This window comes from Dermochelys coriacea, chromosome 7 (genome assembly GCF_009764565.3).
Source record: "Dermochelys coriacea isolate rDerCor1 chromosome 7, rDerCor1.pri.v4, whole genome shotgun sequence".
In the NCBI taxonomy this organism is placed as follows: Eukaryota; Metazoa; Chordata; order Testudines; family Dermochelyidae; genus Dermochelys; species Dermochelys coriacea.
In genome coordinates, this window is record NC_050074.1 from 26,436,255 (window position 1) to 26,459,590 (window position 23,336).

General features: G+C 38.8%; 1 protein-coding gene and 1 long non-coding RNA gene across 2 annotated transcripts in view; both read left to right on the forward strand.

The window, feature by feature from the left end:
- LOC122461224 overlaps positions 1 to 3,155 on the forward strand; it is a 29,035-nt gene extending 25,880 nt beyond the window's left edge. The window contains exons 3-5 of the long non-coding RNA XR_006283057.1: positions 437 to 626; positions 839 to 958; positions 1,172 to 3,155. This is a non-coding gene — a long non-coding RNA (uncharacterized LOC122461224). The remainder of the gene's footprint in view (positions 1 to 436; positions 627 to 838; positions 959 to 1,171) is intronic.
- Positions 1 to 23,336, forward strand: part of ERC2 (ELKS/RAB6-interacting/CAST family member 2) — an 858,283-nt gene that overhangs the window by 187,004 nt on the left and 647,943 nt on the right.

The window sequence follows — 23,336 nt, forward strand, 5'->3', positions numbered from 1 at the left end:
TTTCATATCTTAAAAGTAAAACCCGACGTGTTAAACTTAAGATTAACTCTGAATATCCTGGGTTTGTAATGCTTATTTTGGGCATAATTATGACATCCCTGTATTTTTAACCCTAAATTTCTTATACAAACTTACAGCCTTAACTCAATAGTTTGACAATGGTTTAACAAATAATTTAAACACCAAGCCAGCTGTGTAACCTGGAACAATTCCCAAGAATTGATCTTGAAACTGTTTGGGGGTTATAAGAGACTTTTTAACATGGGCTTGCTTAAGTTTAAAGTTTGGAGATGTTTAGCTAGAGGGTTTTGTTTGCGCTTATTAGCATATGTAACAATAGGAATGGACTCATTAGTGAAACTTGAAGCCTGATCCTGCACTGCTTTCTTAGCAAAGATTCCTAATGGCCTGACAGTTTCTTTCTGCAAAACTGCAGATGATCATTTAACCGCCAAAACCACAACGGGGCATTTACTCTTGTAAATGGGGTCATTCCATGTGCATACATGAGCTGCAGATATCGAGAGCAGAAGGGTGCAGCAGAAGAAAAACAAAGGAGGCGCCTAAGCAGAGGTCCACTTCTCCCAGTGAACCACTCAGAAGTCATTAGAAGGAGCCCTTTTGTGGTAAGTTTATAGTGAGTGAATTTATTTTGCAGCTATATTCACATTGTTTACATTTCTCATCACTTAACTAATTTTTTCTGCTTTTCTATATTCTACTGAATTTACTTTAACATTATTTTTCAGTTCCTCTTCATTCATCATCTTTATTGGTGGGGGAGAGGGGCTTGGCAAAGGATGTGATCAATTTAGGTTTTGTTTTGTTTCTCTTGCAGATACTGTATCATCTTCTAGGAATTACTTTGCTGTAAGAGAAGAGTAAGAAGAAGGAATTAATGATTTCCCTCCTCTCCTCCTCCCCCCAACTGGGCCTGAAAGATTATAAACTGAGGCAGGTAAGGTTGCAATTCCTTGACTTGTATTTCTTTTTCATTTGATGTGAGGATTGTGCACTAGCTGTATTGTAAGAATTCTGTGTGGGCATATATGTATGAGGCAGAGTATTGATCATACAGATAAATAATACAGATCATAATTAGATAATGGGATTGTGAGTATGAAAGGTAAAAGTGTTCAAGTAATATAGTATCTTTTTTTCTCTCCTATAGATCTTGTATATGATGATGTCATCCAGTTTTACTTGCAAGTTTCCTCCCAGAAAGTACAGGAAGATGGGAGACTCTGAAGAGGCTGTCTACACAAGGATTAAATTACACTTTGTCTTCCTTCTATAGATACCTCCTTACATTGTAAACTGATCTAAAATATATAGTAACATCCAAAATTACAAAAAGTTTGTTAAAATGAATGTATTTAACCCACACAGTGTGCTTTAAACATACATTTTTACTGAAAGTGTAAAAAGCTTTTGTATATTGATGTAAATACCATAAATGCCCTCTGCAATGATTTCCCTTAAAAAAAGTCAGATAATAATTAATAATTTGGAGGAGCTACACTGTGTGCGAGACATGCATAAGCTAGAGCTAACTTCTGGTAGCAAACATACTGGCAATACATTTTTTTTAAAATAGAATTTTTCTACATATTTCCTTTTTATTATCTCTAAGTGACATATGGTAAAGCTAAAACATACAGATATAAATTTGTATATAATTTTCTATTTCAAGGTCCATGAGAGACCACAGATTTAATTTCGATCTTGTTTATGTTGGTTTTACATCAATGAAATTCCACTAATAGTTACTCCTGTCTTACACGGATGGACGTATGATGAGAATCAGGCCTTAGATCTACAGGGGATCACTTCACCCACCACTGAAATGCAACCTCCTGAATAACAGCATATTGTGATATCAACTAATAGAAAATATGAAATGTATTTTGAAGGGAGTTTTCAACACACTGAGATGTTGGATTATGTACCTATTTCTGAAGAGAGTTTTGGTTCAAAGGAAACCAAGAATTGTAGATGTTCATGGGATAACGGTCAGTTTGAAAGACCAGGTAAAAGACTAGCTCTTTAAGAATGGAGGTCATGTAGTAAAGTATGTGGGCCCAGAAAATCTGTTGGATTCTATGGAGAGAGTCTATAGAGAGCTATAAATAACTAGAAAGCATTTAACCAAGAAGCAATGGAATGAGTAAAATAAGAGGCAAATTGTTGCGATATTATGTTAGCAAGGTTAGAGAGTTGGAAAGCTTCCACCAGGTAATGTTTTATAGCTTCTAACTTTTGGTTCTTTCTTTACACAGTTTGTAATATTTTACCTTCCTATAATATTGGAGCTTGATTTTTGCAATAAAGTGATACTTAGAACTCTTATTATTTTTTTTTAAATGGGACTTCCCTAAATGGAATAGTTACAGTACAAAGCCTAGTGTTTAGAATAAAGTTTAAAATTTATTTTTCTCCACTGTTTGGGTTTTTTCTATTGGAGAAATATTGATTTCCCCTCCCTTCCCCTAATGTTTTAAATTGAACTGAATTTAACATATGGAGCTCATGTGTGTATAGTTTCATCTTATACGGAGCCTTGTGCCAAAACATCTTTGTGCATTAACTTTACTAATTGGTGTCAGCACACCTCTGGGAATAAATGTTATTAGTTAACTGCTATTTCAGAGCCAAGGACAACACAACTACTTATTTTTTTATAAGCACTACTAAACAAGTGGCTGTTTTTTGTCAATAATGATGTCATACAGTACATAAAATCCGAGGCCTTTCAAATATACAGTAGTAATCAATTTCAAGCAAAAAAAAAAGGGTTATACCCTCAGCTTGTGTAAACTGCTGTGTTTACACAGGTTGAGGATCTGGCCTGTAAGAGTTGGTGGTGTGTATTTTAGAGACCAGTGAAGGAGATAGGACCCAGGCTCATGAGCTGAATATACGTGCAAATATAAGGGTCATAGGTCAACTGGCTCCAAGGCAGATGCTGTAAATTGTACAAAATATACCACTGTGCTGAAGATGATTATGACTGATCTTGTCCAAGACTATGTAAAGCTGAGTAGCAGATGTGAAGTATGTGCAGAATAAAACATTCCAAGCAGTCATCAGACAAAGGGGAGTATGTACTACGCTACAGAGATTAAGCAAATTGACTAAATCAGATTGGTAAGTCTCTTTATATACAGTGTGATAGTTTCAGGAAAAAAATAGAATACCCATTGTGAAGTGCCTAAAGAGAAAAGTGTCAGACTCCAACAAATGTTTAGGGAAATCTAAAAAAAAATGAGATGAAGTATTAAGAAAAACTGATATCTAAAGATGGGTGAAAGAGCTTTGAAAAGTTTGAATACCCCTTAAAGTAAAGGGTGGATAAGAATATGATACCAGTTATATGTTGATGTACGTGGGGTTCAAATTAAATGTGTGGGTAAATGTGGGAAAATGGGTGTTTCCTCTACTCCAGGTCTTTTCATAATTTCAAAGCAGATAAATGTTTCTGGAAAGATAAGCATTGAAGTAGTTAATAATGTCAACATCTATTTTCTCATAACTAGGTGTAAGAGTTAATGGGGATAGTTCAACTTGTTGGAGACAGTGGGCTAATTAATCTCTGGAGACATCAAGCAGTACAATGAGAAAGTAGAGTGAATTCCACACCAGTAATATTAGTACTGATATTTCATTTAATGATTTCAAAAAGCTTTACAGATAACTAAATGCTGCAATATTTTTAGATTGTAAACTCTTCAGAGCAGAGATTGTGCCTTTTGGAAAGCACTTTCCAAACTGGAATCTATCAGATATAATTTATTAATATTTGAGAGAGGTATGTATGGATATCTATATGATACAGATGCGTAAATCAAGGTAGAGAGAAGTCATGTAATGAGCTCGAGGCCAAAGTCACAACAAGTCAGAGTGGCAAAGTGGGGAAAAAAACCTTAGGAACTGTGATACCCAATCCCCTCTTCTGATTTCTATACCACATTGGATAAAATGAATAAACCCTATGCCTCTATACACTTCTTTAGAAATCCTGTTGTTATGCGAAGGTTTTATTGAGTACATAGAATTTTTGAGTGCTGCTAATTTATTAAGTGCTTCGAAAACTGACAGACCTGCCATTTTTTTTGAGAAAGTTTTTTCTTGTTACAGCTAGGAAGTCTTCAGCAGATTGTGTTTTCCACAGATAATGGCTCTTATTAAATCAAACTCCACAAATGCAATCTCCATGGTAACATGTAGTTTCGTGTGCCAAGGTCTGCTTTTGTAAGTCAGACTTATCAGCCCACAGGTAGTTTCACTGCTGTGTAAAAATGGAGTCTTTGTCTCGTAATGAGAAGGAAGAAATAAGATCGGGAATTATGTTTGCAGTTCTCTTATGATGCCATGTGTTTACATCTGTTTTGCACGGTAGATATTAAATGTGTCTGGTTGATAGCAAAAAGTACTTTGAAGAGGTTTTTTAAATTTAATGTTTGTAGCATGTAGCACAGGAGTCAGTAAGAGACATAGGCTTGAAAAGCTGCTTGTAAATTGGACCTTCTAGAAACATTGTTGATTGTGATTGCTACCTATATTCGAGAGGTTGAAGAGTATATTATTCCATAAATGCACAGATTATATTAATCTTCTATTTACATGTAACTAGCAAAAATTACCTGCACACAAATGACAGGACAGGATATAATCACTTAGGATATGTCCACAATACAGTAAAACACCTGTGGCTGGCCTGTGTCAACTGATTTGGGCTTGAGGGACTCGGCCTACAGGTCTATAAAATTGCAGTGTAAATATCTGGGCTCAGACAGGAGCCTGGACTATGGGACCCATGAGTTCCTTCCATATGTGTTTGCAGCATTGGGCCCAAGTATGCAAATCTTAGAGGGGGCAAGGCAACGTGGCAAGACTACTGAGTGATATTCACATATTTGGAGATAGGCTAACCAATGTTGTGTCATAATTTGTCACTCCCAAAGCAATCTATCTTGATTTATTGATGTGTATTACCTGGAAAGGGAAATTATTTTAATCTGGGTTGGAAGGGTGATCTAATGTACAATACAAATTGAAACATGAGACTGAACTGCCAAAACCCATATACCCAGTGATGAGCTGCCAAAATCTTAACAACCAGTTCCCTATAAAAAGTTCTGATTTACGGGATGTGCCACAGTATGTACTTTTTGTACCACTAGGGTTACCATACGTCCCTATTTTCCCAGGAGAAATTTTTAAAATTTAAAAATTCCTCCCAGACGGTGATTTAAGAACCAAAAAGCCTGACCTGTCTGGGAAAATACAGATATATGTTAACCCTGCCTAAAGTTCTTTTTTAAAAAGATTGGCCTGAACTAGAAATGAGCTCCGTTTCACATGTAGGGGTCCCCACCACTCCCTGGGGGTGTGCTGGGGTTACCAGATGTCCCGATTTTATATGGACAGTCCAGATTTTGAGGTCTTTTTCTTATATAGGCTCCTGTTACCCCCGACCCCCTCTCCTGATTTTACACACTTGCTGTCTGGTCACCCTAGGGTGTGCACATGTGTGGGTCCCAGCTGCTCCCTGCCCTCCTCATTGAAGCAGGTGTTCAGGGTTACTGCCCTGGGAACTGCAGGGCACCAGTGGACATGGGGCCAGCTGCAGACAGGGGCGTGGGGTAGGGCTAGTTGGAGACAGGGATGTGGGGCGGGCTGCGGGCAGGGCAGGGGGTGCGGAGCTGGCTGGAGACAGGAGGGTGCGGGGTTGGCTGGAGGCGAGAGGGTGTGGGGCTGGCTGGATACAGGGCACGGGCTGACTGGATGTAGGGGCTGGCTGCAGGCGGGGCAGGGGGGTGCGGGGCTGGTTGGAGACGGAGGTGTGGGGCAGGCTGGAGGCAGGGCAGTGGCTGACTTAATGTGACATTAGTATGAATTTGATTTCAGAGCTGTTAGGGACAGTTATTGAGGGGCCCCTTGAAGAGGAACTGTACTCTGACCTCAGAGAGGTAGTTGGGTTGGAAAATAGCTTTAATTTTGTATGTGGGTTGTACTGCACAGTCCTGGTAAAACTCCCTCTGCTGGCTGCAGGCAAGACAGGGGGGTGTGGGGCTGGTTGGCTTTGGGCAGGGGAGTGCGTGCGGCAGGGGTTGGCTGGAGACAGGGCAGAGAGTGTGGCATGGGCTGGCTGCGGGCAGGGGGTGCGGGGCTGGTGCAAGCAGGGCAGGGGGTGCAGCAGGGGCTGGCTGCGGGCAGGGGGTGTGGGGCTGGCTGGAGACAGGGCAGGGGGTGCGTGTGGCAGGGGTTGGCTGGAGACGGGGCAGGGGGTCTGGCAGGGGCTGGCTGTGGGCAGGGCAGGGGGTGCGGGGCTGGCTGGAGACAGGGCAGGGGGTATGTGTGGCAGGGGTTGGCTGGAGACGGGGCAGGGGGTCTGGCAGGGGCTGGCTGTGGGCAGGGCAGGGGGTGCGGGGCTGGCTGTGGGCAGGGCAGGGGGTGCGGGGCTCGTGCAGGTAGGGCAGGGGGTGCGGCAGGGGTTGGCTGTGGGCAGGGAGTGCAGGGGCGGCTGGAGACAGGGGCTGGCTGCGAGCAGGGTGGTGGGTGCTCACGGGGAGAGCGGCTTGGAGCAGCCCAAGCAGCAGGACGCAGCCCAGGCCCAGCAGAGCAGCCGGGGACCCACCAGGCAGCAGCAGGATCCCAAGGGCCAGGGGTTGGGGGGAGCGGCAGCAGCACCAGGGCTCGTGCCCAGTGCCAGGCGGCAGCCCCCATGGCTCCCGCAGCACAGTGCCCCCGGCGGCTGGAGGAGGAATTACATCACTTCCCGGCCAGAGCCCATCAAAGCCTCAGCGTCCTCTGCAGGAAAGCGGGTTAACAATTGGTTCTAAAACTGCTTCAAAATTTAACAACTGGTTCGTGTGAACTGGCTCCAGCTCACCACTGCATATACCAAAACCCATCTATGCTCTTGGATATATGCCAAGACTGAGCTGACAGGCAGAAAGAGAAATCTGAGAGAGGAAGACATCTTTTGTTTTCATCAAGATACAGGTAAAATTTCAATATTGTTTTTAAATGAAGCTTAGTGTCAGCCTTAGTATTTGGCAACACACATTATTATGGCTTTTATTTTGTTTTCTATTTCTGTAAAACTTTTCTTTTAATGTGATATTAGTATGAATTTGATTTCAGAGCTGTTAGGGACAGTTATTGAGGGTCCCCTTGAAGAGGAACTGTACTCTGACCTCAAGGAGGTAGTTGGGTTGGAAAATGTCTTTAATTGTGTATGTGGTTGTACTGCACAGTCCTGGTAAAACTCCCTCTGCTGGACATGCACCAGGCTGCTGTGTGTTGGTTCTCAATCTGCTGGAGCTGTGTGCTTGAAGCTTCCATGGATCTGAGAAGACTACTGCACAGTCTTTCTCCTTGGCCTCTCTGGCCCATTTCATGGGCACTGGCACTCTTACCCCTTCACAGAAGTGGGACTGCATGGCCCAGATGCTCTAGGATCAGCACTGCCCCCCTACTTCTTAATAGCTGAAGTCCACAATTTCCCTCTTCTGGGATACTTGATAGATGAGGCAGATAGACCCACAGTTAGCTTTTTAAAAGCATTATAAACACAATTTACTCTTTATTTACATAGCACAGAAGATTTACAGAGCTAGACAAAAATAATAAATACACCTATACTCATTTCCCTGCCTCAGTTTCCTCACCACTGTGGAGCATGCTTGGGCTTAGTTCTGAGTCCTCTGGATTGTCCAGGGTGCTCTCCCTGCAGCTCATGGCTTCTTCTCTGAAACATGGAGTGTCTGTCTTTTGCTTTCTTTGACCTGGGCTGGTCCTGCTGTTAAACAGGACCCCTCTGCTACAAAAGCCCTCTGTTCCCCCTCCTGTCCACAGCTTCCTCTTTCTCTTACTTTGTGAGTCCCTTAAGTTTATAAGTCCTACCACTAAAATCTGGTTTCTTTGTACAGCTGCTGACGACAGCTCACTCTTCAAATTCCAGTCTCCTGCAGAGAAGTTAGAGCAAACTGGCTCCCCACCACCTTCAGCCATCCTACTGTTCTGTCAGGGGTCAGTTCTATTAATTAGTTAACAGCCCTAAGCAACTGTCTCTAAGATAGGTTTGTAGGCTCACTGCCCCTATGTTACCATCCCTTGGAATTTTGGTCCAGTGTGGAGGTAAAATGACAACAGAGAAGAAAACAAGTCCCACATTCAAATGTAGTTTGTGGTCTGACATAGTCTTCAATAGCAAAAAGAGTTAGAAAATGGCAAATACATATTCCCCAAATTGTCACATTGATATATCCATGCATTTACTGTGCTCATCACTACGCTATGAAAGTGCCTTAGCATGGATATATAGCAGTCTGTGATCTCATTCCCCAAACAATAGCATGGAAGACTGGCATGGGATGAAGGGGGAGGAGGTGGAGCTGCATTAGTGTTACTACAGATGTTGTAACTTTGACTGACTTGACTTCTGCAAAGTTGTAATTTCAACCTTACCGTTACTTTGTAGTTTGCATTTAGTCTATAACAAGGGGTCAAAATCTAAGGTTATTAGGCTTTCTGATTGTATAGCACTAACTCCACTTTTTAAAAAAAGTTCTACATAAAATATTATGTCACTAAGTTGCAGTAAGAAGTTATTGGCTTGCAATTCTTTGCAGTAAATGGTGTTCCTGCTAGTTGCAGTCATCTTGACATCTTTATGATTTGATATTTGATGGCCAGAATCATTGAAATTTTACCCTATTTAAGATGATGTACTGTAAAAGTTATTGAAAAATCTGCCTGCAGAACCAACAGTTTATTCCTACGTTGTCTGGATCTGATAAAGCTAATCACACAGTTCACATATCACATTGCTATAAACCTTCTTTACTTTGTTGCCAAATATTTTGAATACTTGGAAGTTAGAAAACTTTATACATAAAATGTAATAGAAACAATTAATTTAATTTACTTGGCTAAAGTAAATTGGTAAATTGGCTCCTGAAATAAGTTCTAAAATGATTTTAACAATAGTTAAACAATTTTACAGTGGGCTTAGGCCATGTGTACACTAACAAGCTTACAGCGGCCCAGCTATACCAATGCAGCTGTGCCACTTGCTGAAAGATCGCTTGTGTAGCCATTCTATGCAGATGGGAGAGAGCTCTCCCATCGACATAATTAAACCATCAGTTCAACAATAACTACATTGTGATATGAATTCTTGAGCCACAAGTGTTGTCAGTCTCTCTTTATGGTCTGATTCTGGTCTCTCACAGGCTTTACACAGGTGTGACCTGATTGATTTCAGTTCCTCTTCATTTACAGTAGTGAGAGAAATTTAGGTATTTAGACACCATTGCTGATTTTAAATAGTCAACATGTGTGGTGAATAACAATGTATGGTATAAAAATGTCTAGGCTGCACTCACAACCACATACTTGGTGTACGAAAGTGCCTCATGGATAAGGAAAAATATTTTAAACAAAAATGTTGATTGGAAACATCGTGAAAATGATTTCAAGAGCTTATCTCAAACATTTCTTACCATCGTCAAAACTGTAATATGGATGAGGACATAGTGCCATTTATGTATCATGAGGACAATCCGTATATATAGTCAGATACTCTTTCATGGGCTGGTAACAATGGAAGCAGAAGACTGAGAGAGGGAAATTGCTGGTCAGCTGAATTCAGGTTACCACAGCAAAATCCTGTTCTGTTTCCCAGGCAATGGAGATAGATAGCAACTGCTAAGTGGATTTGTTTCTTTTAATTTTAAAACACATTTTTTCTTTTAGTGAGTTGATGTATGAACTTTACTCTAAACAAAACATTGATAGACTTAATCATAGGATAAAATATTCCGTCGAATATTAAATAATATGTGTGGGTTGGTTATTGTGATTCAGGTACAGTAAAACCTGAGCATCTGGTTGATTTTATATTGTAGTTCTTTTCTGCAATTTCAAAACTATTTTAGAGTATTACGGCTTTAAAATGTGCTTTTATAATGATGCATTAATGCTATTCTGGGGAAAAGATACTTAGAAAGGAGTGAAGTGCATGTTTGATATTGAAATCTTTTCAAAAACAAACCCTTGAAAGAGAGAGAGTTGTACCTCAGCTGTGATATCTGGGGAGGTTGTGACATTCCAAGTAAAGAGGTTAGAGGTCCTAGATACCTATGGTATGATAGTTTTTTCTCCCATAGTAGATATTTTGCCATGACCTTACAGCTAAATAGTGCTTTCTATCCAAAAGTAACCTTTTTACTGATGTGCAATCTATACAAGGATTAAATGTTGTCTCTTAAAATCATTTTCAGTTACGCCTCTAAATCAAAATTATATCCCTAATGAAATTAATACATCATACACATTAATATTATTTGGTTAGTTTGTATCATTAAAATAAATTCAGGTTATATAAGGATTGTCTTCAGATAATATAAGTTCCTGTGTGTTGATCTGGCCTAACTCACTTACACTTATTTTCAACTACTTGGAAGTAAAGCAGAAGGGTGGAATGGATCTAAATATTAGATAGGTGCAGTAGATAAATTTTAGCTGATTTTGGGTTACAAATCTGTCTAATGCCCAATGCACTGTGAGGTTGGGTTTGCTTATGGTCGCATGTTTTTGAATGTGGTTGTGGTGTTTTCCCAAATTAATGCTAGGTTCCCTTTCCCTTTTAATAATATTTCTCTTTTGTTATATAAAGTCTCAGTACTTGTGAGAGCAGAAGTATTGCCTCTTAGAGGCATCCAGGGATGGTGGCAAGTTTTCCCAGATTACTGGGTGGGGGCTCAAACCAGTTCTGTTCTGTTCTGTTTTGTTTTGTTAAGAGGAACCTGGTCCTAGATATTGAACCTGGTCCTTGTTGCTGCCAACTCCACCTGGTAGAAGGGTTACGTTGTGGTGGTGATGTAGAACCCTTAGTCAGGCATAAAGACCTCATTGCGTGCAGGCAATTATCAAATGGATGTTCTGAGCTCAGAGATTTTATAATTTAAGATTACTTGTATGCTATGTGCTAGGGGTGTAACTTCCCCTCCTCATGTATAAGTGCTTGTGCTAGCTCAATGAGAGCTAGTGCCAGGATGAATAGTTGTGTAGCTGTGGTAGCACAAGTAGCACCAGTGGAAGCATGGCTGACCCATGCTGATTACATACCCAAAGGTTTCAGATGGCTTTGTACTCAGCACAGCTTAACCATGCTGTCTCTGCTGCTACCCATGCTACCATAGCTACGCTGCTATTTATACATGTGCTAACTCAATGAGTGTGTGCACACAAGCAGGGCACACATAGCCTAAATATAAGGAGAAACAATAGGTGGATACCAGGAAAAGATAACTGATATGATTATGAACAGCATGATAAGCAGTGGTCGTAGAACACCAAATTCTTAACCAATGTCATCACAATAGAAGAAAGGTGGTCCTCTAGTAAGGGCTCTTGGGTTTAATTCCCTGCTCCTCCACAGACTCTGTGTGACCATAGGCAAGCCACTTAGTCTCTCTAGCCCAGATCCACAAAAGGACTTAGGCATCTAACTCCCACTTTAGGCACTGAAGTCCAAAATTTAGATGCCACTGAGATCCTTAAAACGCCAGCTAAGATGCTGCCTAATGCTGGAGGCATCTAAAGTCCCTCAGCACCTAGATTTCCACTATTAAAATCCCTGAGGCCCCTAAGTTTCTGCCTCTAGGGTGGCACTCACCCAGGGTGTGGGAGCCGATTCAATTCCTGCCTCAGCCTAATGAGGAGAAGGGATTTGAATGTAGGTTTCTCACCTCTCAGGTGAGTGCCCTACTCACTGGACTATGGGATATTCTGAGATGCATGTCTCAGTTTTTCTTGTTGAAGGTGTTCACTGTGTATAAATAATTAAATATGCATTAGGCCATTGGGAGAGTGTTACTCCACTGTCCAGAGGTTAGGGCACTCACCTGGGAGATGGGAGATGCTCTTCTAATCCCTTCTCATCATAAAAGGGAATCAAACTGGGGTTTTCCACATCCTGGGTGAGTGTCCTCACCACTGGACTAAAAGTTGCAAGGAAAGCTGTCGTCACTGCTGCCGCTTCCTACTTTTTTGTGTGGAGTTAGGCATGTGCTATTGTCTGTCTTGCAAGAAATGACTTTGTCACCTGACTCAAGGAGAGGGTTCATGGCTGTGGATCCCATGTGGAGGTAGGCATTTCCCTCCGGTCTAGAATTAAATACTTAACTGCCTGAGAGGGAAAGGGCTTAGCCTTCTGTCCCCTTAACTGCAATTGGCTAGCATAAGTGGCTCCTGATCTAGTATGCTGGCTTTTGTGGATCTCTATGCACTGTTTAGGGAGCCTAGGTGCCTGATCCAGGGTTTGTGGAGTATACTGGGTGGCTAGGCACCTAAAAGTTAGGTGTTGTAACCCCTAAGTCCCTTGGTGGATTTGGGCCTCTGTGGCTCAGATTCCTATCTGTAAAATGTGTGGTGTTGTACTTCCAAGATAAATGCATTAAACGTTGTGAGGCACTGAGAGACTATGGTTTTACGGGCTGTATAAGTATCTAACACAGATAGCAGAAGAGAGTTTCGGGAAGATCTTAATGACAACATAGTGGCTCTGTTGATGTTTATAGGGAGATTCTTGTGAACAAACAGATGATTATCAAAAAAATTTGGTAAATGGACAACCAAGACAGGCACTACTAGCAGAGCAGAGGAAGGCATTGATGTCTCAATAGAAATTACCCACAGAGAAGGTGTAGAGATAAAAATTTGTCTTTTTTTGGTCATGGTTTCTTGTAACATCAAATTGATAAAAAGTAGTCTATAACTGATATAATTAAAGCGTTTTCACTTCTACACAGTGTTTAACTGGGAGAAAAGGAAGGGTGGCTTGGGCATCCCTATGCCTTACTGATCCCTCGCTGCTGGAATGGACCCTTTGGGTGATCAACAGCTGTCAAAATTAAGAGCCGCTCTAATGTACAGCAGTATGCCCCCCTGATCAGGGAGAAGTAAGAGTAGCCTAACATAAAACTCCACTGCATCCCCCTCCCCAGCCTCCTTTCCTGAGCACTCTTCTGCTGCTGCTCAGGAACATGGGCCACTATATTTTAGACTTTTAATGAGCACGTCCTGGGTGTTTTGACTAACATTTCCCAAACAATTCAACACTATCCAATGCCTGGCTTCTAATAAAAGTAGAATACAATTCATAATTTTCATTAAATATGCAACCTACTCAGTCTACACCTTGCGTATAAATAGTTCTTTGAAAATAAAAGTAATGATACTAAAATATTAATGAAATCATTCTACTGTGGTTTAGATGATTGGTATGCACTTGCTGAAAACCGTTCTTTCATGTGTGTATCACAAAGCTGAAAGACATCATGCCTGAAGTATTTTGTTCATATCTTTAAGAATTCTCTTCAGTGGTCAAGCTGAAGTTCAGTAACTACAAAACTAGTCAGAGCAGTCTTGTCTGTTTCAACTTTTAAAATATTCAGAGCTATTTTAAGGGTGAAATTGGTAATGCTATCCAGCATCTCTCAAGCACATTGTGACAGCTTAATTAAGTAAATAAGGAGACAGACATTGGGTGATCCTGTTCTTGATGGTCCTTGATAAGCTGTTAATGGACAGAAATATTTTCCAGCAGAAGGTTAGATTTCGCCAGGACAAAGGGGCTTCTGCTTTGTCTTTCTTGAAATAGCAGCCTAAAGACAATATTAGCTTTTCTTTTTGCCAAACACACATTCTAAATAAAAAGATTTAAGAGCAAAATCAGTGTTTTCAATAATGTCAAATATTTATGTAAAAATTTTTTCTCTAGAATAGCTGATGTCATTTATTAGCTGTTTAAATTCGCTGTTTTGATTTGAAGAAACAAAACATCTTTTCATTACAGATGACAATTGTCTTTAGAATTTCAATGAAATTTCATATCATAACAACTAAACAGAGCTCTTTTTCCCCCCTCAAACGTTTCCAGGTGTTTTACATTAGAAAACCAGCCATAGCCAACTCCATAAATTAGCTTAAAATGCTACAGTAGTTCAAACAAGTTTTTAGTCTTTCCCTAAAAGTACCCAATATTTTCATGTTCTTGATAAAAACATATTTCTTTGTGGAGAAGAATGAAAACATACTTTAATAATCAACATAGCTAAGGTAGCTCAACATTTTGTGCCATAAACTGTAAGTATCTATGTATTCATAGGCTTTAAGTCATGAAAAGTATTTTAAAATAAAAGATAGTATTGAGAGATAACACACATTGGATCACAGAGTACTTGAAAATATGACACAGCTTAGTCCATGTTCTAAACTATTCTGCACAAACCACAATTCATCTTCATCCATTATCAAGATCAAAACAAAAACTAATGGAGATATGTTGATGAATAATAAATTGTTTGAATAATCCTAGATTATAGTCCCCAAAGACCACTTACTTATTTACAGTCTAATTCCCTAACCATTTTTCTTTAAAAAATCACTTATTATGATGGTGTCTTAACCCCCAATCTTTGATTGTCTCTTCACCTGTCTAGTTTTCTTACTGTGAAAATTTTGAGGACATAGTGTTAATTTTTCATTCTTTACTATAGCTTTAGATCTTTGTGCTCTTAATCAACTTCTATAATTATGAATTATTTATGCATTTCCATAATATGTAGTGTTACCTGATGGATGTCGATAGACTGATCTTGAGTCTTCTGTATTAAACTATTTACATTTAGCTTCCTCAATCCCTCTTTGTGACTTATCCATCAATCTTGTGTCTAATCATTTTTCTTTTCCTTTGTATTTTGTCTCTTCTCTGAATGATCCTTCTGGAACTGAAGGGACTGGAATTGTGTTGACACCATGGCTATGTATATACACTTTAGTATAACAGTTGGTTTCTTCACCACATACATGTATTGCAAATTTGTTTTGTATTTTGTTCACCTATGAGTTTAGGTTTTCAGTGAATTTATTACTTTCTAAATAAAGTACAGTAGCTGTCCCCAAATGTGTCTGTTTTCCACCTCAAAATACTATGTAGGATTTCAAATTTATTTGTACTGAATTTCATCTTGCTGCATTGTGGCTCACTCTTCCAAATCTCTTCAAGTGACCCAACAATTTATGTCTGTCATTCTGCATGATTGATATGCATTGGCTTTTATTTTAATTTTATTTTTGTAGTATTGGAATGCCTGATCATAGTTTCATTTATGCCTTATTCTAATTTGCCATGCTCTAGTATACTTAAACTAGGCTCTGTTATACTACAGAGATGGGAGCAATATAAGTATTTAGAGAGAGTAAAATATCAAACACTATCACTGCTGCGAATGCCATTTGATACTGTTCCCCTCTTGGAAGTCATACTATTAATAATTTCCCTCTGTTCATCAACGTGATTCTTGCTATTCAATTAGGACTTCATAATGAGTCATCAAATGTCCTTACAAAAGATCTGTCATTGCAACAGACTGCAGTACAGCAGATAGTTAGTTTTGGCTGAGGTGCTTGTGCAATCAGTTGGCATCCTTCTGAGCAGTTTAGCTAAAAGAGTACATGAGCCATTATCATTCAATTGGAGATACAATTTAGTGGAGAAGACTGTTTTTTTTAAAATAAATTCTATGACAGTTTCAGGAAGGATAACCATTCAGTGTTTTTATTTTTTATTTTATCACTATTAACATATAAACTTTCCATACAAGTACTAACATAATTTATTCATAACCTGTATTTGTTCCTTTAATAAGACACATTTGTGTTTGGTTAACATCATCTTGTCTGTATATTTTGTTCACATTCAAAAATGGCAACCATATGTTATAAAATCTGCTTTATCTTGTATGTGGGGAGGGGGGTTATTACGTTTGGAAGAGCTGGGCTCATCTAAGCAATAGAACTCTGAAGAAACAAACTTAACTTATTAAAGTCTCATTAAAGGTAAATTTGTTTAAAATACCTTTTGTAAAATGTCCATGGATATCTGGCAATAGACTCTTGCCATCCAACTGATATCCAAGAAAAATATGAGATCCCAAAATTGCAAGTCAGGAAAAAAGAAGTGTACCTTCTATGTCTTCAGAAAGAAGTGAAGGAAAAACAAGATACTAAGTACATGTGCTTTAGTGCACACTTTGCAAAAAATAAGGGAGAAGCAGTTTAAATGCCTAGAATCGATCAAATGTACACTGCAGTCCAGTACTTTCTTTTAATTCTTAATTCAAGATTTCGATTTACTTTATTGTTGAATAGAAACTAATACAGCCACATTGTAGGTATCAGAGTATAGTAAAAAATATTAAGTGATATCAGGCTGTATGCCCTCTTTTTGCTGACTTCAGTTTTCTGCGAACATTGGCCACATTAAATGAGCAGAACATTGCAACCTGCACCTCCCTCTGGAATTGAGAGAATACAAAACATTTGTCAAGCATCTACTATCTCAGCTTCAGGATTTTGGTATATGCATTATGAATATTTTCAGAGTCCTTATTTTCCCTTACTTCGTTATAGCATAGTATTTAATTAGGCTTAGAACAGGAATATTTATTCTTAAGAGATAGCATTCAGCAGCATTTGTTTGGTTTGAAACTTCCACAGGATATGTTGTCCCAAGTCTTTTCCCCTATAAATGCATCTACTTTCTGTCTAAAGAGCAAGTTACTGACAAACATCACTAATCTTAAAGAATTATAATCACATACAGTGGTTCTCCTTAAAAAGTCAATGTTTACCAAATCAAAGTATATGAGATACTCTATTACTTAAACAACAAGGAGTCCGGTGGCACCTTAAAGACTAACAGATTTATTTGGGCATAAGCTTTCGTGAGTAAAAAACCACTTCTTCAGATGCATGGAGTGAAAATTACAGATTTGGGCATCATATACTGATACATGAAGAGAAGGGAGTTACCTCACAAGTGGAGAACCAGTGTTGACAGGACTAATTTAATCAGGGTCGATGTAGTCCACTCCCAATAATTGATGAGGAGGTGTCAATTCCAGGAGAGGCAAAGCTGCTTTTGGAATGAGCCAGCCACTCCCAATCCCTAATAAAGCTCAAATTAATGGTGTTAAATTTGCAAATGAATTTTAGTTCTGCAGTTTCTCTTTGAAGTCTGTTTCTGAGTTTTTTTGTTCAAGTATAGCTACTTTCAAATCTGTTATAGAATGTCCAGGAAGATTGAAGTGTTCTCCTACTGGCTTTTGTATGTTACCATTCCTGATGTCCGATTTATGTCCATTTATTCTTTTACGTAGGGACTGTCCGGTTTGGTCAATGTACATGGCAGAGAGTCATTGCTGGCACATAATAGCATATATAACATTAGCAGAGTGCAGGTGAATGAGCCACTGATGGTGTCGCTGATGTGGTTGGGTCCTCCACCATCAGAGGACTCAATCACACCATTAATTTAGGCTTGAATAGGGACTGTTAGTCTTTAAGGTGCCACCAGACTCCTTGCTGTTTTTGTGGATACGTCACAGCTACCCCTTGGTACTTGTATTACTTAGTATTCTAAGAATAGGGAAAATTCTGCAATGCCTCAGATGCTCTACTATGATAACACTTGGTAAATTGTTTTTAATCATTTAACCTAATAAGTAGAAATGAAATAAAACACTGTACTGGCTTTCTATTAAGTTTAAGATAATAAGTATAGAGAAATATTTCTAAGCATTCTGTTTAGCCCATATGGTTGGCATAACTGAGAACCTAGCAAAAAGAATGGCTGAAAAGCAAACCCGTAACAGGAGAGACATTGACTTTCAAAATACAGATGGAGAAGCCATATCCAACTACCTAGCAGTTCATACTTATGAACAAATTTAGTTCAAACAACTCTAGGATTGAGTCTGTGCAAAGATATTTTATTGGATCCTTCTCCACCAACTGAAACACCCAAGATTCAGTGTGCATCTGATGAAGTGAGCTGTAGCTCATGAAAGCTTATGCTCAAATAAATTTGTTTGTCTCTAAGGTGCCACAAGTACTCCTTTTGTTTCTGAAAATTCAGTGTGCGATTTCCCACCCCTCCCCCCCATCCCGAACTCTTATACTATAAAATTCCTATATTATGCTGTCTAGATAGGAATAGAATAGAATAGGTCAGCTGTCTAAAACTGAGGGATATGATTCATGGGGAGGGGGATAATGTTAGACGAATAGTGGCTTCAATTTTCCTGTCAAAGGGGAGGATTGATGAAACATGATGTACCCTGTATGTGGTCATACAGAAACTGAAAGGTCCCATTTTTCTAGAAGGCTCCAATTATTGTCACCACAGAACTTCTTCTTCACAAATCAGTCAATTCTCCACATCATCCAGCATTGGAGTTAAGTTGTAAATAGTTCACTAGCTTCTCTGATGGCCCCTTTTTGTGATCTAGGTTTGGCATCATTTTCTGAAGGAGCCATGTTGGACAAATTCTGTATAGCCTGAACTAATGATGTTTTAAACAAATATAGGTAACACTTGCCCTTGGTTAGAAAAAAAGAATCTCAGAAGCTGAAAGAGTAAGAAACCAAGAAAATAAAATGATTCTAGGGTAGTGACTTACTTGACCCAAAGTAGGGTGACCAGATGTCCTGATTTTATAGGGACAGTCCCGATATTTGGAGCTTTTTCTTATATAGTCACCTATTACCCCCCACCCTGTCCTGATTTTTCACACTTGCTGTCTGGTCACCTTAACCCAAAGTGAATACAAACAAGGTACAGCAGATTTTATGCTAGCACAATGCTAGGGAAACAATGACAAAAATTAAATGCAAACATTCATATTGACAAATTCTAAACTATAAACCTGCAACATTGTGAAACTAAGATAAAATTCCTTTAAAAGAAAAAAGAAAAGAAAAACATTGCTAATAGTCACCATTTATCAGAAATGTACAGATTTCTGGCTTCCATACTGCTGTAGCCAGCATTTTCCTGTGGCTCTATGCAGGCTATCTGCCATGCCAATTCTACTAAAAATCTTATATTTGATGTGTGTAGTTTGCAACAGTGAATTATGCAAAAAGATGTACGGTACCCTTAAAGTTTAGTGCATATTAACTGTTAAAACCAATTAAAAATGTTAACAATGATAGCATATTTTTCAACAATCTTAAAATGTCTGGCTGCCATATGTGTCAGATAAGGGACATATGATAATTTGTGCTCTGATTCATATTCAGTTCCCTCTTTGTTTTTCCAGCACCATTTTCCCCCCATTTGAGGGATAAAGGTGAAATTATTTTCACCCATCTTCTGTCCAAATTCGAACTGGGCACACAGAGTACAAATGGAAGAAGCATAAAGGTACATATGGAGGGGAGAAGGGTGGAAAATGTGCTAAAATGGATGTTGCCCTCTGACCCAAACCCCTGTCGTGAAATACCCCAAAGGAGGATTATAGAATGCAAATTTGTGTAATTGCTACGCTTCCAATTCCAATACCAGTCTCCCATGTCTTATTACACTAAATAACTGAATTAATATACGCTTGACACAACAAAATGTCCTTCAACTATTTCCTCCATGTGATGGAGGGCCTCTAGCAGAAGGTAAGTGGCAAGATAACGTGGAACACCACCTAGCAAAAATGTTGTTTTATTTCCTAGCTGCTGCAGCCAGGCATGGAATATGTCAGTATTGTCAATTCATAGTTGTGTCAGAAAGATAAAATGTGTTTGATCATAATTTTTTTACTGAGATGCTATCTCAAGTGTTTCATGACTGTATTTTATTTTGTTTTTTGGTGGGGGGGAAAGTGGGAGAGATCAGAGGCGGAGGGTATGCTGACAAATTAAGAATAATGTAACTTTCTTACAGAATTTTTTTAGGATTCTGGTTTTAATATAATTTGATCTGTCTTTGTAATGGTGTTTTTGGCTGGAGGACACTACAGTTAAGTTGACAATTTAGTTAAGTGCCTATGCTTTTATTTAAATGAAATAATTGATCAGAATGTTAAAAAACTGCTGATCTCCAGTTTTAAAGTTCAGACAGGCTGATTGTGTTGGGGCAGTACAATGCTCGTGTTCACCAGAAGAGTGGAAACCATCTGCTTTCTGGAGGTGTTGGAGAGAACTGGTTGCTCTTATGCCACAACTTGCTATGACTTGCAGATTTGCCTGTTTTACCTGGGAATATTAGAATATGTTTACTGTGAGGCCCTCGCCCATGTCTAATTTAGTCTAGTCATTGCCATCTTTCATCTGTCCATTTTAATTTTCCTCTGGTTATCTGCCTCGGTTCCTTCTTAACAATCTCTAGCTTTTCTGTATTATTTTACATTTTTGGTTTTGTTTTTTTTTTGTTCTTGTCTTGTGGCTCCTCCTCCCTGTTCCCTACTCTGCAGAAGGTTACGTGCTGCTTGGAGAGAGGGGCATCTGCTGTTAGCATCCTGGGTCTGGATCACATACCCTTTCAGCTTCTAATTGGCTCAGAGGAGAAAAGTTTGGGCCTCTGAGTTGCTGCTGCCTGAGCCTTCAGCCTCCTGGAACATCATTGGGAGCAAGGATGGAAACTGGTTGGCTTTCAAGGAATGACCCATTGCTTTACTCACAGCCACAGATGTACCTTTGTCACAGGGATAGATAGAGAAGATGGATGGTCCAGGGGCAAGGGTGTTAGCCTGTCCCCACTCTGCCAGAAATAGGTTTGGCAGAATTTGATTTTTAATTTTGAGGAATAATTTAGATGTTTATATTTAAACATTTTTTTCAAATTTTTTCATTAGTATGGGAAATTATAGGGTGTGTCAGAAAATAGTGGGGAGCAGACAAAGACAGTAGATGTTAAGATTCAAAAGGTCAAAGCTTTATAACTGTTAAGCAAATTGTCAACATCACATCAAAATAGACAAAGTAAACACCTTAACTCAAACTCTAAAGTTCTTAAGTAGCATTTTTCTTACTTTGCCCATCTGTAAATTTCCATTATTATCGATGTAAATATTTTGTCTGTTTTTGTGTGTGTATGTGAAATCAATGTTTACTGGCATTTAACTGATAAAAATCGAATCCTCACAAGATGAGCCATAAACTTGTTGTGTTTCCTTTGGCAAGTCACTTAATTTCTGTGTCTCAGTTCCCCATCTGAAAAATAATAATAGCGCTTTCCTATCTCTGATTGGTTGGGATGATAAATTGTGAGGTGCTCCGACACTACAATAATGGGGACCATGTAAATTCTGTTCAGCAGATCTTACAAATTCTCCTATGCCTTGTACAAAGGACAATTTTAGTGTGGGAGACACCACTAGAAGGAATAGGGTAACTAAGAAACTAAATGCTCAAAAATGAACAAAACTAAAGAACACTAATTATTTGCTATGCCATGTTTTTAGCAGTAAAAATGAATGCTGACATTGCAGGTTTTAATAGTCCATCTTAAAATTAAAGGTATGTAACTACTGAGGTAAAGTTAAAACTGAGGAGCAAATCCATGTCCATATGTCATATAAAGAATATAAACTCCTTGGGTTATATTCTTTTCCTGCTTGTTGGTTCAATGTGTAGGAAATTTGTTACTATTTCTAGGTATTTTTGATGTAAAAACATATTAGTGTCTTTTTATTCTTGTCTGGCAAAGAATTTCAGACCATGGACGTATACTAAAAATAGAATGTAGCCATTGAAGTCTTAGGAAACTCTGTAAAACACAGCAGAAGTAGAATAAAAGCAATATTAGTCAGCAGTACCTAAGCATTCCTGAGAGAAGGTGGTAAATTGTTTTAAAATAAAGCTGAGATGAAGAAGTGAGAATGAAAAGACAGTATTTATATTTGTATTAGGTTCAGACTAGGGTTCAGGGTACAAATCTAGGGCTGAACCAGGTGTGGAATACCAGTTCAATAGTGCTCAAATGTTGCATGCTTTTCTTGATTAATTTCAGCACAGAATAGCAGAATCTCTATCAACTGATCTTGTGGGTTTCCACCATTTTGGGATGCCACCTGGAATGAATTTTGAGAAAAGACCCCCTTTCTATTCCCCTTCTGATTTTTGCGTACAACCAAACTAGTACTTTGGGTTTGGGTTCCATTCCAGTATTCAAATCCAACACCCCAGAAATACATGTGGAGGGAAAAGTGGGCAACCAGTTAGTTCTGGTTTAGGCCCCATATACCCTAAACAATTATAGTAAATCTAAAACCTCCATGGATGCCAAAGAAAAAATCTATTTTTTGTGTACTTATCACCATAATGACCAGGCACTATCATGGTATCTCTGTACTCTGAAGCAGTATTCTGTGTAGCTCTTGAGAGAATTGTTTAAATTGTACATACAAAGTAATTAACCAGAAAGATCTACGAATTGCAACAATCCAGACTTCAGATGGGATATAATGAAAGCATACATTAATAACTGAACATGCCCCCAAGATTATTTGTAGAAGCCTTGCTAGTTACAGTGAGAGTTTAAAGATTTTGTAATGTAAGCAAAAGGAGCTTCAGGCAAAAATTTCAGGATCAGAAACTACCTATTCTAAAAAAGTTCTAGAAGGCCCCCTGGTCCTTTTAATAAAAGCAATTTCAAAAGACAAAAATAGCATCAATTAAAAAAAAGACATAATGTGGAAAATGTGCTTTCCTTATGTTATAGTAACTGCATGTTCAGAATGTCACTTAGGTAACTGTTTAATCAAATTATAAAGCCCCTTAGATGATCTCAGTTAGAAAAACAATATATTATGCACATAAAGTGATATCAACATGTCTCTGAATCAATTTCCCTAAAGAAAAAATTGTACACAGAACAACATAAATTCAAGAACTGAGCCTTGTGATATCCCCAAATGTTTGAACCTGATTGGAAGAACCCCCCCACAAAATAATAAACTGGGAGTCATTTTCTGATCTTCTCCAGAATTCCAAAGTCTGCTGCATTTTACCAGCAGGGCTAGAGAATAAAAGCTTTTAAGTCACCCTGCATCAGATTGATTCATAAAGCTAACAGGAAAAGTATTATGAGGCAAGGCTTTATGCTGTGATAGACATCTAGGAATACTCATCGTTGGCAGTCTATTCATCTTTGGCTAAAGGGGTGGAACTCTGGTTTGTTTCTCTGGGTAATATATGGAATTCTGTTCATACTCCAACTCACTTTATATGCCCTTTGGGAACAGTGTCAAGTCTTAATATTAGCTGTAATTTTTGTTGATCAGATAGGGAGTTGATTGGCCAGCTTACTTTTTTCCACAATTTCCACGGAAGAAGAAAATTACAAATCTAGGACATTCACTTAGTGTTTAAATCCATTGTGAGGTTAACATTTAATTAATTTTTTTGTTTTCAACTGTCTGCTGAGACAATCAGTTAGTAATTGAGAGATTTCATCATTGAAGGTGACTTGTAAAAGTTTA